This window comes from Oncorhynchus keta, chromosome 8 (assembly GCF_023373465.1).
Source record: "Oncorhynchus keta strain PuntledgeMale-10-30-2019 chromosome 8, Oket_V2, whole genome shotgun sequence".
Lineage (NCBI taxonomy): Eukaryota > Metazoa > Chordata > Actinopteri > Salmoniformes > Salmonidae > Oncorhynchus > Oncorhynchus keta.
The window spans coordinates 25337437-25353647 of NC_068428.1; the positions used below are offsets into that span (position 1 = coordinate 25337437).

Genomic DNA, 16211 nt, shown 5'->3' on the forward strand with positions numbered 1-16211 from the left:
GTGTGTGTGTGTGTGTGTGTGTGTGTGTGTGTGTGTGTGTGTGTGTGTGTGTGTGTGTGTGTGTGTGTGTGTGTGTGTGTGTGTGTGTGTGTGTGTGTGTGTGTGTGGTAGTCAGCCTCCATGGTAATGATCAGTATTCAGTACCAGTCTCTGGTAACTGGCCAGTTTGGACAGCATGTTGGTCCCATAGGCTCTGGAGAGATCTCTACTCTAGCAACTAGCTACCACTGCCTGCCTGTCTACCTCACTGCCTACATGCTTGTCTGCCTCAGTGCCTCACTGCCTAGATGCTTGTCTGCCTCAGTGCCTCACTGCCTAGATGCTTGTCTGCCTCAGTGCCTCACTGCCTAGATGCTTGTCTGCCTCAGTGCCTCACTGCCTGCCTGCCTGCCTGTCTGCTAGCTGGACTATGTGAAGTGTCTCCTCACTCAATGAGGGTAATCAAACATACACACACACACACACACACACACACACACACACACACACACACACACACACACACACACACACACACACACACACACACACACACACACACACAGACAGACAGACAGACAGACAGACAGACAGACAGACAGACAGACAGACAGACAGACAGACAGACAGACAGACAGACAGACAGACAGACAGACAGACAGACAGACAGACAGACAGACAGACAGACAGACAGACAGACAGACAGACAGACACTCTCTCCTTTGTCTGTTGCTGTTTCTCCATAGATGGCTAGAGAGAGATTAGTCGATGAAAGTTGTACTTGTGTTGATCAGTTTTAATTTGTCTGCCCTGGCTGATCGTTAGCCTCAGGAGGATTGTATGGTGCTCTGTGCTAAAAATAACCAAGTGCCCTATTTCCAACCTGTTGAATGACTGAGTGGAGTACCTGATGGGTTTGTGACATTAGTGTCTATAGCAGTTTCTGGTCAAACCCAACCTAAAGTCCTACTTTTATGGAAGAGAGAAAGTGTGATGATGGATGATTAAGATTTTTTTTGAGGATTAAATACTTGGAATAACAGGTCCCTAATTTGATTTAGAGAATCCTATTTCTTCATAGATAACATAGTCTTATCTTTATGCAGAAGTGTGTTGCCTGGCAGGGAAAGTGTGGTGTGTCACAATTTGGCACCAAAATGAAAGCTGATTTGGTTTTTAATTAGGCTAGCGGCTCTCAATTCCCCATATGAGGTCAGAGTCACACACACACACACACACACACACACAAACACACTCTCTCTTTTTCTCGCACACACATACGCATACACACACAGAGTGAGAGAGAGAGACAGAATCATGCTTAAAAAATACATTACGTGTATCTCCCAGACTTCTAGCAATTTGGTGCTCATTTAAAAGCAATAGGGTTTGAACAGCTTAGCACTAAATTCTCTACGTGCATTAGTGGTAGTAGTGTTAGCTCCAGTCACTGTTTTTCCTCCGCTATACTCTACATGAATGGTCATTTCAGTGTTGTACTCTTCTTTTCACTCAGTTCTTAATCCATGTCTGTGACCTCTGACCTATTCAAGCAAGCAGACCAAGTCAAGCAAGAGTAGTTATCTGGTATTTATCTCTGTTTATTCTTTGAAGTCTCAGGCCAACATTTTGAACTTTAAAAAGAGAAGCTGGATATAATTAACTGTTTTATTTATCTGCCTGTGTGGGGACCATCGTAGTCCAGACTGTGTATTATTATTAAGGTCCTATCAGTGTGTTTGACCTCAAGTTCATCTGAATTGATATCCTGTTCCTGGATTAGAGTCTGGATAGACAGGCTTTCATTATTTCTGATAGAGGTATGTGTGAATCTAAAGACCACTGCCATTATGATTATTCCTGCTTCATGTGAGGGGAGGTTGGGAGCGGTTGGGAGGAGGTTTTGGGGGTGGTTGTGTGAGTGTATCAGAAATAACCTCATAAGGTTATTAATCAAATAGACCAAAGTTCTGACTGGTCCTAAATCTGCTTTACATACACACAAGGTATGCTGTTTTCCAACCACTTAATCAAAATATGTTACCCACAGTAGTGTTTGTGTGTGTGTGTGTGTGTGTGTGTGTGTGTGTGTGTGTGTGTGTGTGTGTGTGTGTGTGTGTGTGTGTGTGTGTGTGTGTGTGTGTGTGTGTGTGTGTGTGTGTGTGTGTGTGTGTGTGTGTGTGTGTGCTTCTTTGTAAAATGTTTGCCGTTAGAGCTCCCTCCAGCATTTTGACCGTTTGTAAATGTTGTGACAGCAGGTCTAAACAGGATGCAGCAGTAGAGGTGTGGTGTGTGTCTATGTAGAGTTGTGGTGTGTGTCTATGTAGAGTTGTGGTGTGTGTCTATGTAGAGTTGTGGTGTGTGTCTATGTAGAGTTGTGGTGTGTGTCTATGTAGAGTTGTGGTGTGTGTCTATGTAGAGTTGGTAGAGTTGTGGTGTGTGTCTATGTAGAGTTGTGGTGTGTGTCTATGTAAAGTTGTGGTGTGTGTCTATGTAGAGTTGTGGTGTGTGTCTATGTAGAGTTGTGGTGTGTGTCTATGTAGAGTTGTGGTGTGTGTCTATGTAGAGTTGTGGTGTGTGTCTATGTAGAGTTGTGGTGTGTGTCTATGTAGAGTTGTGGTGTGTGTCTATGTAGAGTTGTGGTGTGTGTCTATGTAGAGTTGTGGTGTGTGTCTATGTAGAATTGTGGTGTGTGTCTATGTAGAGTTGTGGTGTGTGTCTATGTAGAGTTGTGGTGTGTGTCTATGTAGAGTTGTGGTGTGTGTCTATGTAGAATTGTGGTGTGTGTCTATGTAGAGTTGTGGTGTGTGTCTATGTAAAGTTGTGGTGTGTGTCTATGTAGAGTTGTGGTTTGTGTCTATGTAGAGTTGTGGTGTGTGTCTATGTAGAATTGTGGTGTGTGTCTATGTAGAGTTGTGGTGTGTGTCTATGTAGAGTTGTGGTGTGTGTCTATGTAGAATTGTGGTGTGTGTCTATGTAGAGGTGTGATGTGTGTCTTTGTAGAGTTGTGGTGTGTGTCTATGTAGAGTTGTGGTGTGTGTCTATGTAGAATTGTGGTGTGTGTCTATGTAGAGTTGTGGTGTGTGTCTATGTAAAGTTGTGGTGTGTGTCTATGTAGAGTTGTGGTTTGTGTCTATGTAGAGTTGTGGTGTGTGTCTATGTAGAATTGTGGTGTGTGTCTATGTAGAGTTGTGGTGTGTGTCTATGTAGAGTTGTGGTGTGTGTCTATGTAGAATTGTGGTGTGTGTCTATGTAGAGGTGTGATGTGTGTCTTTGTAGAGTTGTGGTGTGTGTCTATGTAAAGTTGTGGTGTGTGTCTTTGTAGAGTTGTGGTGTGTGTCTATGTAGAGTTGTGGTGTGTGTCTATGTAGAGGTGTGGTGTGTGTCTATGTAAAGTTGTGGTGTGTGTCTATGTAGAGTTGTGGTGTGTGTCTATGTAGAGTTGTGGTGTGTGTCTATGTAGAGTTGTGGTTTGTGTCTATGTAGAGTTGTGGTGTGTGTCTATGTAGAGTTGTGGTGTGTGTCTATGTAGAGTTGTGGTGTGTGTCTATGTAGAGTTGTGGTGTGTGTCTATGTAGAGTTGTGGTGTGTGTCTATGTAGAGTTGTGGTGTGTGTCTATGTAGAGTTGTGGTGTGTGTCTATGTAGAGTTGTGGTGTGTGTCTATGTAGAGTTGTGGTGTGTGTCTATTTAGAGTTGTGGTGTGTGTCTATGTAGAGTTGTGGTGTGTGTCTATGTAGAGTTGTGGTGTGTGTCTATTTAGAGTTGTGGTGTGTGTCTATGTAGAGTTGTGGTGTGTGTCTATGTAGAGTTGTGGTGTGTGTCTATGTAGAGTTGTGGTGTGTGTCTATGTAGAGTTGTGGTGTGTGTCTATGTAGAGTTGTGGTGTGTGTCTATTTAGAGTTGTGGTGTGTGTCTATGTAGAGTTGTGGTGTGTGTCTATGTAGAGTTGTGGTGTGTGTCTATTTAGAGTTGTGGTGTGTGTCTATGTAGAGTTGTGGTGTGTGTCTATGTAGAGTTGTGGTGTGTGTCTATGTAGAGTTGTGGTGTGTGTCTATGTAGAGTTGTGGTGTGTGTCTATGTAGAGTTGTGGTGTGTGTCTATGTAGAGTTGTGGTGTGTGTCTATTTAGATTTGTGGTGTGTGTCTATGTAGAGTTGTGGTGTGTGTCTATGTAGAGTTGTGGTGTGTGTCTATGTAGAGTTGTGGTGTGTGTCTATGTAGAGTTGTGGTGTGTGTCCACAACTGTCCTATATGACATAACTGATATGGTTCTAGTCTCCACAACTCTCTTATATGACATCACTGCTATGGTTATAAACTCCATAACTGTGCCATATGACTTCACTGCTGTAGTTCTAGTCTCTATAATCATCCCATGTGACCTCACTGCTGTGGTGGATTGTGGGTGCTTAGGACTGTCAGTGAGTCTGCGTGATGCTGGGAGCCCCTTCCCTCCCAGGGGGTTCATAAGAAGAACAGGGGGGACTTCCAGGTCCTGTTTTAACTCTTTGTCTGACCTCCCTTGCCCTCTGTCTCCTTCCCCCCTCCCTCTCGTTGTCTGTCTTTCTCTCGTTCCCTCTCTCCCATGGCCCTAAGGGGGTCATCAGGCCCTCTATCATTCCAAAACGGGATGATGTTTTTTCTTCTTTTTCTTCTTCTCCCAATTTAACAAATCTTAACCTCACTGAGTGACTCTTTCAAACCTTAACCTCACTGAGTGACTCTTTCAAACCTTAACCTCACTGAGTGACTCATTCAAATATTAACCTCACTGAGTGACTCATTCAAATCTTAACCTCACTGAGTGCCTCATTCAAATCTTAACCTCACTGAGTGACTCTTTCAAACCTTAACCTCACTGAGTGACTCTTTCAAACCTTAACCTCACTGAGTGACTCATTCAAATAATAACCTCCCTGAGTGACTCATTCAAACCTTAACCTCACTAAGTCTCTCATTTAAATGAGTGTTGCTTTTAGCTGAATCTGGGCTATTTAAAAATGAGTGCCTTATTACAAATGAATGCCAAAGGAGAGAGGGAGTAAGAGAGAGAGGGGGAGAAGGAGAGGGATAAAATGAACACGAGAGAGAGATTTGGATAGTTGGAAGCAAGAACTTGAAGAGCCCTGTAATTTGGTTGTGATTCCATGACAGACAAATGACTCAATATGAGTTTGTGGCAGGCAGCCCCAGTCAGTTCCTCGCACACAGCAGCCAGCTGGGCTGTGGGAGGAGCTGGCCCTAGATCAGTTTTTAGTTTCTAGGTGGGGCCTTCTCTTTCTGTGTTACAACAGGAAAACACTCGTCACACTTACTGGACCGGACCTCGAAGAGAGGAGAGGAGAGGAGAGGAGAGGAGAGGGGACGTCCCACTCTGGGCATTAAGCTGTGAGAGAAAGAAGGAGAGGTTGAGAGAGAGAGAGTGAGAGTGAGAGTGAGAGAGAGAGGGAGAGAGAGAGAGAGAGAGAGAGAGAGAGAGAGAGAGAGAGAGAGAGAGAGAGAGAGAGAGAGAGAGAGAGAGAGAGAGGGGACGTACCACTCTGGGCTTTAAGCTGTGAGAGAAAGAGGGAGAGAGAGAGGGAGAGAGAGACAGAGAGAGAGAGAGAGAGAGAGGGAGAGAGAGAGCGAGAGAGAGAGAGAGAGAGAGAGGGAGGAAAAGATAAACAGACAGTGGGGGTAAAGATACAGAGAAAGGGAGAGAGTGGCTGAGTTAAAGGAAGAATTAGCCTAGCCTAGCATGTAGCTAGCCTAGTCTACTGTACTCTACTTGTTCCTCATACTCTGAAAGAGGTACACACATTTAGCAGGACAGTTACAGATCATTTCCTCTGAAACACTTGGACTGTCCGCGGCTCTATTATAGCGGTGAGTACTTGTATCCTGTTTTGGTCTTTCTTTCATTTAATTTCAGGGGAAATCCTATCTCTTGTTTCATGTATTTGTATTGTCAAAGATTTAAATGCTTTGGATGGAGAAATAATATAATTTAAGAGTTGTGAACAAAGTGAAAGAGAACTCACCAGAGGAGTTAAGTTACTATGAGGCCTTGTGTTGTCACATTGAGACATGTAGAGAAATTTTTGCTTCAGACATACATAAGGCGTTTCATGGTGAGTGTAACTGAGTTGGAATGAGATTATTGTTGGCTGAGCTGGTATTTTAACTGAAGCATGCCAGCCCTCCTCCGCTTTCTGATTGACTGACTGATGCTGCTGAGTCACGATGCTAGCTGATTCTCACTGCACTGCTCCATGCGCTGTGTGTGTGTGTGTGTGTGTGTGTGTGTGTGTGTGTGTGTGTGTGTGTGTGTGTGTGTGTGTGTGTGTGTGTGTGTGTGTGTGTGTGTGTGTGTGTGTGTGTGTGTGTGTGTGTGTGTGTGTGTGTGTGTGTGTGTGTGTGTGTGTGTGTGCATCTATACATGTGTGTGTATGTGCATCTATACGTGTGTGAGTGTCTGCCTCAATTAGCCATAATTAGCCCTTTACTCCTTTGTTCTCCAGTACATGACAGGGTGAGTGGTGCCTCACATGTCTTCTCTGGAGCCAGACAGACAGATAGAGAGAGAGGGATGAAGAGAGAGAGGGATGGATGAAGGGATCAGGATCCATTACTATTTATCATCAGCCTCTGAAGCCTCTATTGATTTCCTTTTCCATTGAGTGAGAACAAAGCCTTGCTCCCAGCAAAGACCCAAATAAAGAATCGTGCTACATATCAGCACTGAATCTGAGCCTCACGGCTGTTTATTGATCTCCTCTTCTCCCGGACAAGCACAAACTCACACAACACCACCACACTGACACAAATACACACAAATACACACACACACACACACACACACACACACACACACACACACACACACACACACACACACACACACACACACACACACACACACACACACACACACACACACACACACACACACACACACAGGGTGAGAAACATACACACACACAACATAGAAACACACTCGAATAAGCATACACACACAGACACGGTCTGTTCACTAGAGGAGTGCCATTGTTCAGTGTGTGTGTGAGTGTGTGTTTGGAGGTGAGGGGCTTTGACAAATAGCTGTTTTGCTGAGGGAGTGTGGAGCTCTATATTCTCTCTCCACATTCTCTCTCCCTTTCTCCCTCTCCCTCTCTTTCTCTCTCTACTCTTTCTCTCTTTTTCTCTCTCTTTCTCTCTCCCTCTTTCTCTCTCTCCCTCTTTCTCTCTCTCTCTCTCTCTCTCTCTCTCTCTCTCTCTCTCTCTCTCTCTCTCTCTCTCTCTCTCTCTCTCTCCCTCTGTTTCTCTTCCTGTCCGGATCTCTGGAGCCGGCATCTGGAACAGCGGTCAGCTGACAAGAAACAAGGGAGCGGAGGGAGGGAGGGGAAAGAGGGGAAGGAGCGATACAGGAGGGAAGGAGGTATGGAGCCAAAAACCTCCCAAGGTAGCTCCCCGAGCAGGCCTGCTTTATTGTATTGTACAGTCCCAGACCCAGTCCAAGACCCAGACCCAGACCCAGACCCAGACCCAGTCCCAGACCCAGACCCAGACCCAGTGTGTAATGTTCTGTATGAAGGATATCTGAATCTATGGACAAAGAGCCTTCAGAACAAAGAAATAGACAGAGACATAGACAGAAATAGAGCTGAACAAACAGGCTTGATTTGAGTTCTTTAGCTGGGAGTTCTCATCGAGGGGAGGCAGGGGAAGCTCACAGGAACAACTGACAGGCTAAATCAGCTACCTACAGGCAGAGGGGGAGGTATATTGTTGGCACCGGGATGGAGCTACCCATGGCCCGAGGGGGGTCTGGAGGTAGATTGTAGTGAGTTGGCACAGTGATGTGAAGGAAGGGCTCCTCTGTTCTGTTCTGGTCTTCTCTGCCTGGGAGGTAATTAATGGAGTTTCAGCCGTCAAAGCCCTCTCTCTCTTTCTCACTCTCTTTCTCTCTCTCTTTCTCTCTCTCGCTGTAGTAGCTGTCTCTGCCAGTCAGACAGACTGTCTTTCTCCCTAGACTCTCTCCCTCCTCCTCTCTTTCTCTCCTTTTTTCTCTTCTTTATTCTCTACTTTGTCGTCTTTATTCTCTAGTAGTCTGTCAAAGCGTTGCTATAGAGATAGACCTCTGAGCCCAATTCTCATGAGACACGTCAGCTCGTGTAGACTAGAGACCACTTCTCTCTCAGGGATGGTGGACATTTGGGATTTGTTGACTTGTTTAAAGTAGACTTTGTTGTGGATGAAACAAATGGAGACTCATGGCCTGCCTGTCTGCCTGTCAGTCAGTATGTTGTGGATGTGTCTACCTAATAGATGTGGACGGGCCAGATGTGAGCTCTGCAGATGATCCGCTTAGCATTAGCTTTACAATGCCAACACTTCCCTGTCTCTACAATGTGCCCTGCAATGGCTGATCCTAACCCTGTGAGCCTCTTTGTTCTGCCTATCCCCTCTGTCATGCAGTCATACCATCAGCAGAGCAGCTACACACACACACACACACACGTCCATCCCTTCGCGTTGTATGGTATGCACAGTGATGGGATTTCGAACAGAATGGAATCCGTTAATGAAAAGACAGAGATTCCAGTGTAGAGCCTGGGTGCTGTATTCAAAGCTTCAGCTCCCTATTACTGTGCCAACAGCAGAAAGCCCTGTCCTTTGTTTCAACAGCCCAGCTCTGTATAACTAACTATCCACTGGTCTGTGCCAGGCCAGGGCACAGCTCCACCGCCCCACACTACCAACCGGTGAAGGATGGATGACATCATCAGCCGTCACGTTCGGCATGTCCTGCCTGGACACCCAGATTTACAGAGGAAGTGAGGAAACCTTTGTAACATCTGCTGCAGCCTTTCTGCTCCGTCACACCACAGATCATGTTACTGTATATGATCCCCCAGTCGTGTCTGTGGAGCAAGAGAAGAGAGAGACGGTGAACACCATCCCTCATTACATTAACGCCCACACTGGGGTTGTTTGACAGTCTTTTCTCAACTCCATATGTACATGTGTTACTGCTTTTTTCTTGTGGTCCTCTTGTTACATTCATCAGATTCTTTTATCCAGAGAGACTTACAGGAGAAATTAGGGTTAACTGCCTTGCTCAAGGGCACATCAACAGACTTTTTACCTAGTTGGCTCTGGGATTCAACCAGTGACCTTTCGGAATACTGGCCAAACGCTCTTAACCGCTAGGCTACATATCTGTTCAGGCTTGTGTGTGTGTGTGTGTGTGTGTGTGTGTGTGTGTGTGTGTGTGTGTGTGTGTGTGTGTGTGTGTGTGTGTGTGTGTGTGTGTGTGTGTGTGTGTGTGTGTGTGTGTGTGTGTGTGTGTGTGTGTGTGTGTGTGTGCGCCCGCAGTACATTGAGTATACAAGACATTAAGAACACCTTTTCTTTCCACCCAAAAGTGGTAAAGCTGCCAGCTCTTAGCAAACTGTTGGAAAAAATGGTGCTATTTCTCTGTAAACAAATTGACAACAGACTTTCAGCATGCTTATAGAGAAGCGCACTCAACACTGACACAAATGACTGAGGATTGGTTGTAAGATATTGATAATAAGAAGATTGTGGGAGCTATACTGTTAGATTTCAGTGCAGTGTCAATATTATTGACCATACCATGTTGCTGAGAATACTTCTGCCATTATCGTGGATTCAGAGCTATCTATCTAATAGGACTCAGAGTGTTTTCTTTAAGCGAAGCCTCTCTAATGTCAAACATGCAGGGTGTTTTGTGCCGCAGGGTAGCTCTCTAGGCCCTCTACGCTTTTCTATTTTTACCAATGACCTGCTTGAACAAAGACTGTGTCCATGTCTGCTGATGATTCAACCATATACACTACCATTCAAAAGTTTGGGGTCACTGAGGAATGTCCTTGTTTTTGAAAGAAAAGCACATTTTTGGTGCATTAAAATAACATCAAATTGATGAGAAATACAGTGTAGACATTGTTAATGTTGTAAATGACTACTGTAGCTGGAGACTGCTGATTTTTAATGGAATATCTACATACAGAGGCCCATTATCAGCAACCATCAATCCTGTGTTCCAATGGCACATTGTGTTAGCTAATCCATCATTTTAAAAGGCTAATTGATCATTAGAAAACCCTTTTGCAATTATGTTAGCACAGCTGAAAACTGTTGTACTGATTAAAGAAGCAATAAAAACTGTCCTTCTTTAGACTAGTTGAGTATCAGCATTTGTGGGTTCTATTACAGGCTCATAATGGCCGGAAACAAATAACTTTCTTCTGAAACTCATCAGTCTATTCTTGATCTGAGAAATGAAGGCTATTCCATGCGAGAAATTACATAGAAACTGAAGATCTTGTACAACGCTGTCTACTACTCCCTTCACAAAACAGAGCAAACGGACTCTAACCAGAATAGAAAGAGGAGTGGGAGGCCCTGGTGCACAACTGAGCCAGAGGACAAGTAGATTAGAGTGTCTAGTTGGAGACAGACGCCTCACAAGTCCTCATCTGGCAGCTTCATTATATAGTACCTGCAAAACACCAGTCTCAACGTCAACAGTGAAGAGGCGACTCCGGGATGCTGAACTTCTAGGGATGGTGGCTCTGACACACACACTTACCCCACCAGACATGCCACTAGGGGTCTTTTCTCAGTCCCCAAATCCAGAACAAGCATAGTTTTAAAAAACAGATGAAGCAACACCTCACGGCACAACGCCTCTCCCCTAGTTGACCTAGATAGTTTGTGTGCATGTATTAATATGTAGGCTACATGTGCCATTTTTTTGGGAGAGAATGATTTATTTCAGCTTTTATTTCTTTCATCACATTCCCAGTGGGTCAGAAGTTTACATACACTCAATTAGTGTTTGGTAGCATTGCCTTTAAATTGTTTAACTTGGGTCAAATGTTTTGGGTAGCCTTCCACAAGATTCACACAATAAGTTGGGTGAATTTTGGCCCATTCCTCCTGACAGAGCTGGTGTAACTGAGTCATTTTTGTAGGCCTCCTTGCTTGCATATGCTTTTTAAATTCTGCTCACATTTTCTATAGGATTGAGGTCAGGGCTTTGTGATGGCCACTCCAATACCTTGACTTTGTTGTTATTAAGCCATTTTGCCACAACTTTGGAAGTATGCTTGGGATTATTGTCCATTTGGAAGACCCATTTGCGACCCAAGCTTTAACTTCCTGACTAATGTCTTGAGATGTTGCTTCAGTATATCCACCTAATTTTCCTTTCTCATGATGCTGTCTGTTTTGTGAAGTGCAGCAGTCCATCCTGCAGCAAAGCACTCCCACAACATGATGCTGCCACCCACATGCTTCACAGTTGGGATGGTGTTCTTTGGCTTGCAAGCATCCCCCTTTTTCCTCCAAACTCAACGATGGTCATTATGGCCAAACAGTTCTATTTTTTTTCATCAGACCAGAGGACATTTCTCCAAAAAGTACAATCTTTGTCGCCATGTGCAGTTGCAAACCATAGTCTGGCTTTTTTATGGCGGGTTTGGAGCAGTTGCTTCTTCCTTGCTGAGCGGCCTTTCAGGTTATGTCGATATAGGACTCATTTTACTGTGGATATAGATACTTTTGTACCTGTTTCCTCCAGTATCTCCACAAGGTCCTTTGCTGTTGTTCTGGGATTGATTTGCACTTTTCGCATCAAAGTAAGTTCATCTCTAGGAGACATGGTGTTTATACTTGCATACTATTGTTTGTACAGATGAACGTGGTACCTTCAGGCATTTGGAAATTGCTCAGAAGGATGAACCTGACTTGTGGAGGTCTACAGTTATTTTTCTGATTGAAGGAAGGCCTTGAAATACATCCACAGGTACACATCCAATTGACTCAATTTATGTCAATTAGTCTATCTGAAGCTTCTGAAGCCATGATGTAATTTTCTGGAATTTTCCAAGCTGTTTAAAGGCACAGTCAACTTAGTGTATGTAAACTTCTGACACACTGGAATTGTTATATAGTGAATTATAAGTGAAATAATTTGTCACTCAACAATTGTTGGAAAAATTACTTGCATCACGCACAAAGTAGATGTCCTAACCGACTTGCCAAAACTATAGTTTGTTAACAAGGATTTTGTGGAGTGGTTGAAAAACGAGTTTTAATGACTCCAACTTAAGTATATGTAACCTTCCCACTTCAACTGTATGTAGTTCTGTCCTTGAGCTGTTTTTCTTTGTTAATGTTCTGTATCATGTCATGTTTTTTGTTTTGTGTTGGACCCCAGGAAGAGTAGCTGCTGCTTTCACAACAGCTAATGGGGATCATAATAAAATACTAAGACCAGTTGAAACATGGAATGTGTGTGTGCGCCATTCTGAGGCTGAATGGGAAAGACAAAAATAAAAATGTCAGTGCCTTTGAACAGGGTATGGTAGTAGGTGCCAGGCGCACCAGTTTGTGCCAAGAACTGCAGCGCTCCTTGGTTTTTCAACACTCAGCAGTGTCCCATGTGTATCAATATTTTCCAATTTGACTGGAGCGCAGAGCGAGATTCCCAAAGGCTGGAGCGCCCACTTCAATTTCGCTCCAGTAGTGCTCACTTCACGAGCTCAGGGCAAGCCCGGCCAAATATGCATTTGTAGTCTACTTGTGTGCTGCTATGGCCCCTTGCTTTAGCTACTGTCATGGAGTTCGCTAAATATTTTCATAAAGAAACTGATAAAACACACTAAATCAAGGTGACTTATAAAGATGAGGACCAACAGCAAGAGAGGGAGTGTGGTGATGTAGTGTCTAAAGAATCATAGTGGAATCTGAAAAGACACTTATCCTGAAAGCACGATGGTGTATTTACTACATGCACATGCTAACAGAAAGGAACGAGGTGGGTAGATAACTAAGTGTGTCATTGTAGCAAAGTATAAACACTAAGTATGTATAAAAAAAAATCTGATCTCAAATGTTTTGTTCATTTTTGTTCTATTATCTATACAATAGGCCATAGTTGCCTGGCATATTCCCACTTTCAAGAAGCTTTCCGTATTGATTGGGTTATTTAGCTTAAAAACCTTTCGGCCTATCTATAGAAAGATCATTTTAAAAACAACTCTGCATCTCTGCCCAGTCTGGAAAGTGGCCAAAAGGGTGTTTAGCACACCCAGTGGCTCTGCAAGTGTGGAGAGGATATTCTCCGCTTCGGGCCTTCTCTCCAGACATCATTGCATCAGCCTGAAGCCACAGACTGATGAATTCAAAGGCACTAATAAGTCATTGTTAGTTTAATTTGTATGTCATTCTAAGTAAGTCACAGCCTATGTGCCCAATCCACATCGACAGGGCTACGGTGGAGCGGGTCGAGAGCCTTAAGTTCCTCAGTGTCCAAATCACTAAGGACTTAAATCGATCCACACACACACGCACAGTCGTGATGAAGGCACGACAGCACCTCTTCCCCCTCAGGAGGTTGAAAAGGTTTGGCATCAAGTCCTCAAAAAGTTATACAGCTGCACCATTGAGACCGGCTGCATCACTGCTTGGTATGGCAACAGCACCACCCTCAATCGCATGGTGCTACAGAGGGTGGTGGAGATACCCCAGTACATCACTGGGGCGAGGCTCCCTGCCATCTAGGACCTCTATATCAGGCGGTGTGAAAGGAAGGCCCGGAAAAGCGTTGAAGACTCCAGCCACACAAGCCATAGATTTTTCTCTCTGTTTCTGCATGGCAAGAGGTATCAGTGTATCAAGTCTGACACTAACAGGCTCCTGAACAGTATTTCTTGTGTGTTTTTGTTCAACCTTGTGTTATTTTTAGTACTACATTGATATTGATTACTGCATTGTTGGGTTTAGAGTTTGCAAGAAAGGCATTTCACTGTACTTGTGCAGGTGACATTAAAACTTGAAACTTGAAGGAGAAAAAATGCATACTATGTACACAGCCACATTTACTGTATCTAAAACATAAAATACTGTAAACTACTTTTCATTGTTAACAGGAGGCGACATCTCTCAGGGGCATCTTTGAAAATACAGCCAAGTTGAACGTGTCTATGAATTCTACTGACTTTATGCAAAAAGGATGGGTAAACACCTTGGACTATAATCATATGTAATAACAGGAACAAGTTTACTCAAAATAAAGCCCTCTAGTCTATTAAGTATAGCAAAACACTTCGAGAACAGATGACTCGATGAATGATGTGGATCACATTGGAGTTATTCCTCTATCTCTCCATCCATTCTCCTCTCCTCCATCCATCCTTTCTTATTATAGGGCAGAAATATCATGTCTTCAGCATAGCGTCTAAAATTTGACTCATGTTTTCATCTCTGACCTGTGTTTTTATCTCCCTAGCTCTCTTATCTGAGCACACACACATACCGCCTCACACACACACTCTCTCTCTCTGTCTCTCGCACTCTCTCACTCTCTCTCTCTAAAGCGCTTAGTCAGGGCATGTAATAATAATAATATAATAATAATGTCTTCTGTCATCAGCATCACCTCTGTGTTGTTAAATAGAAGCTTTAACCCAAGGTTCCTATGTCACTTCTCTCATCAACGCATCAAGCTAGTCAAGAATGTCATCCGTCATCAAGGCAATAGCCAAAGCCTGTGCCGATCAGTAAATCTGTCAATGTCCCTCTCTGGGTTTCAACTCCCAAGTCCCAGAGGAGCCACATATTCATGTGTGTGTGACAGTCCCTCACACTCACTTCTGAGAGTGTGTTCACTCTCAAACACTCTGCTGAGGTCTCCATCAACACCAGCTGTCTAGCATATCTGTAGAAAACACCAGTGTGTTTGCTGAGTGTCCCACTGTGGGCTTATGAAACATGTTACCGTGAGGCTTTTGTGAGCTTGGCAATGGGAGTTATGGCTGCTCTGCTCGGAGTTGCACTTGGTTCCAATTAGGTAATGACATTCCAGTCCAGGCTATTGCCAAGCCATATGGTGGGGGTCAGAGGACTCCCAGCAAGCCAAAATTGATTCTGTTAAAGTACCCTGAACATTTGTTAGGTCGCAGAAAATGTTCTCATAACACAAAACTGTCCAGTTGAGGTGCTGATTATAGAATGTTTATATAAAATATTTGCCTGTTGTTGCCAGAATGTTCCTAGAACACATTTAATGTTCTTTAAAAGGTTCCCAGAATGTTCCTAAAACACATTTAATATGTTCTTTAAAAGGTTCCCAGAATGTTCCTAGAACACATTTAATATGTTCTTTAAAAGGTTCCCAGAATGTTTCATTAGGTTGTGGGAACAGTCTAGTGAGAACAACATGTGAAAATCACAAAATATATGTTCACAAAACCCCAAAACTGTCCAGTTGTGCTGATTATTCTACAATGTTTCTTATAGGGTGCAAAAAAAGCATTCAACTGATGTTACAAGAACGTTGTCTGTTCTTTAAAAGTTCCAAAAACATTTATTTAGGCTGTGGGAAAATTGTGGGGATACGACAAGAGATCCCAAAACACGAAAACTATCCAGTTGTGCTGAAATTCAGATAACACCTGTATCCGGGTTCACAAAACATCCCTTTGATATCGCAATAATTCTTTAAAGAGCATGCAAAGAGTGTGCAAAGCTGTCATCAAGGCAAAGGGTGGCTACTTTAAAGAATCTAAAATCTAAAATATATTTTGATTTGTTTAACACTTTATTGGTTACTAGATGATTCCATATGTGTTATTTCTTAGTTTTGATGTCTTCAATATTATTCTACAATTTAGAAAATAGTAAACATAAAGAGAAACCCTTGAATGAGTAGGTATGTCCAAACCTTTGACTGGTACTGTATGTGAAATAAGTCAGAATACCGTAGAATACATACCACCATGCATACCACTGCTGGCTTACTTCTGACGTTAAGCAGGGTTGGTCCTGGTCAGTCCCTGGATGGGAGACCAGATGCTGCTGGAAGTGGTGTTGGAGGGCAAGTAGGAGGCACTCTTTCCTCTGGTCTAAAAAATATCCCATGTCCCAGGGCAGTGATTGGGGACTGCCCTGTGTAGGGTGCTGTCTTTCGGATGGGATGTTAAACATGTATCCTGGCTCTCTGCGGTCATTAAAGATCCCATGGCAGATCCCATGGCACTTATCGTAAGAGTAGGGGTGTTAACCCTGGCGTCCTGGCTAAATTCCCAATCTGGCCATCAAACCATCACGGTCACCTAATAATACCCAGTTTACAATTGGCTCATTCATCCCCCTCCTCTCCCCTGTAATTATTCCTCAGGTCGTTGCTGTAAATGAGAATGTATTCTCAGTCAACTTA

General features: G+C 43.6%; 1 protein-coding gene across 3 annotated transcripts in view; it reads left to right on the plus strand.

Moving 5' to 3' along the window:
- The window catches only part of LOC118387048 (SAM and SH3 domain-containing protein 1-like), a 342773-nt gene that overhangs the window by 185539 nt on the left and 141023 nt on the right, over positions 1-16211 (plus strand). The window contains exon 1 of one of the 3 annotated variants that reach the window (XM_035775159.2): positions 5508-5845. The exons of the other annotated variants lie outside the window; for them this stretch is intronic. The gene's annotated coding sequence lies outside the window, so the exon portion shown is untranslated. Of the gene's footprint in view, positions 1-5507; positions 5846-16211 lie in introns of those variants that run through there. 3 annotated transcript variants of the gene reach the window in all.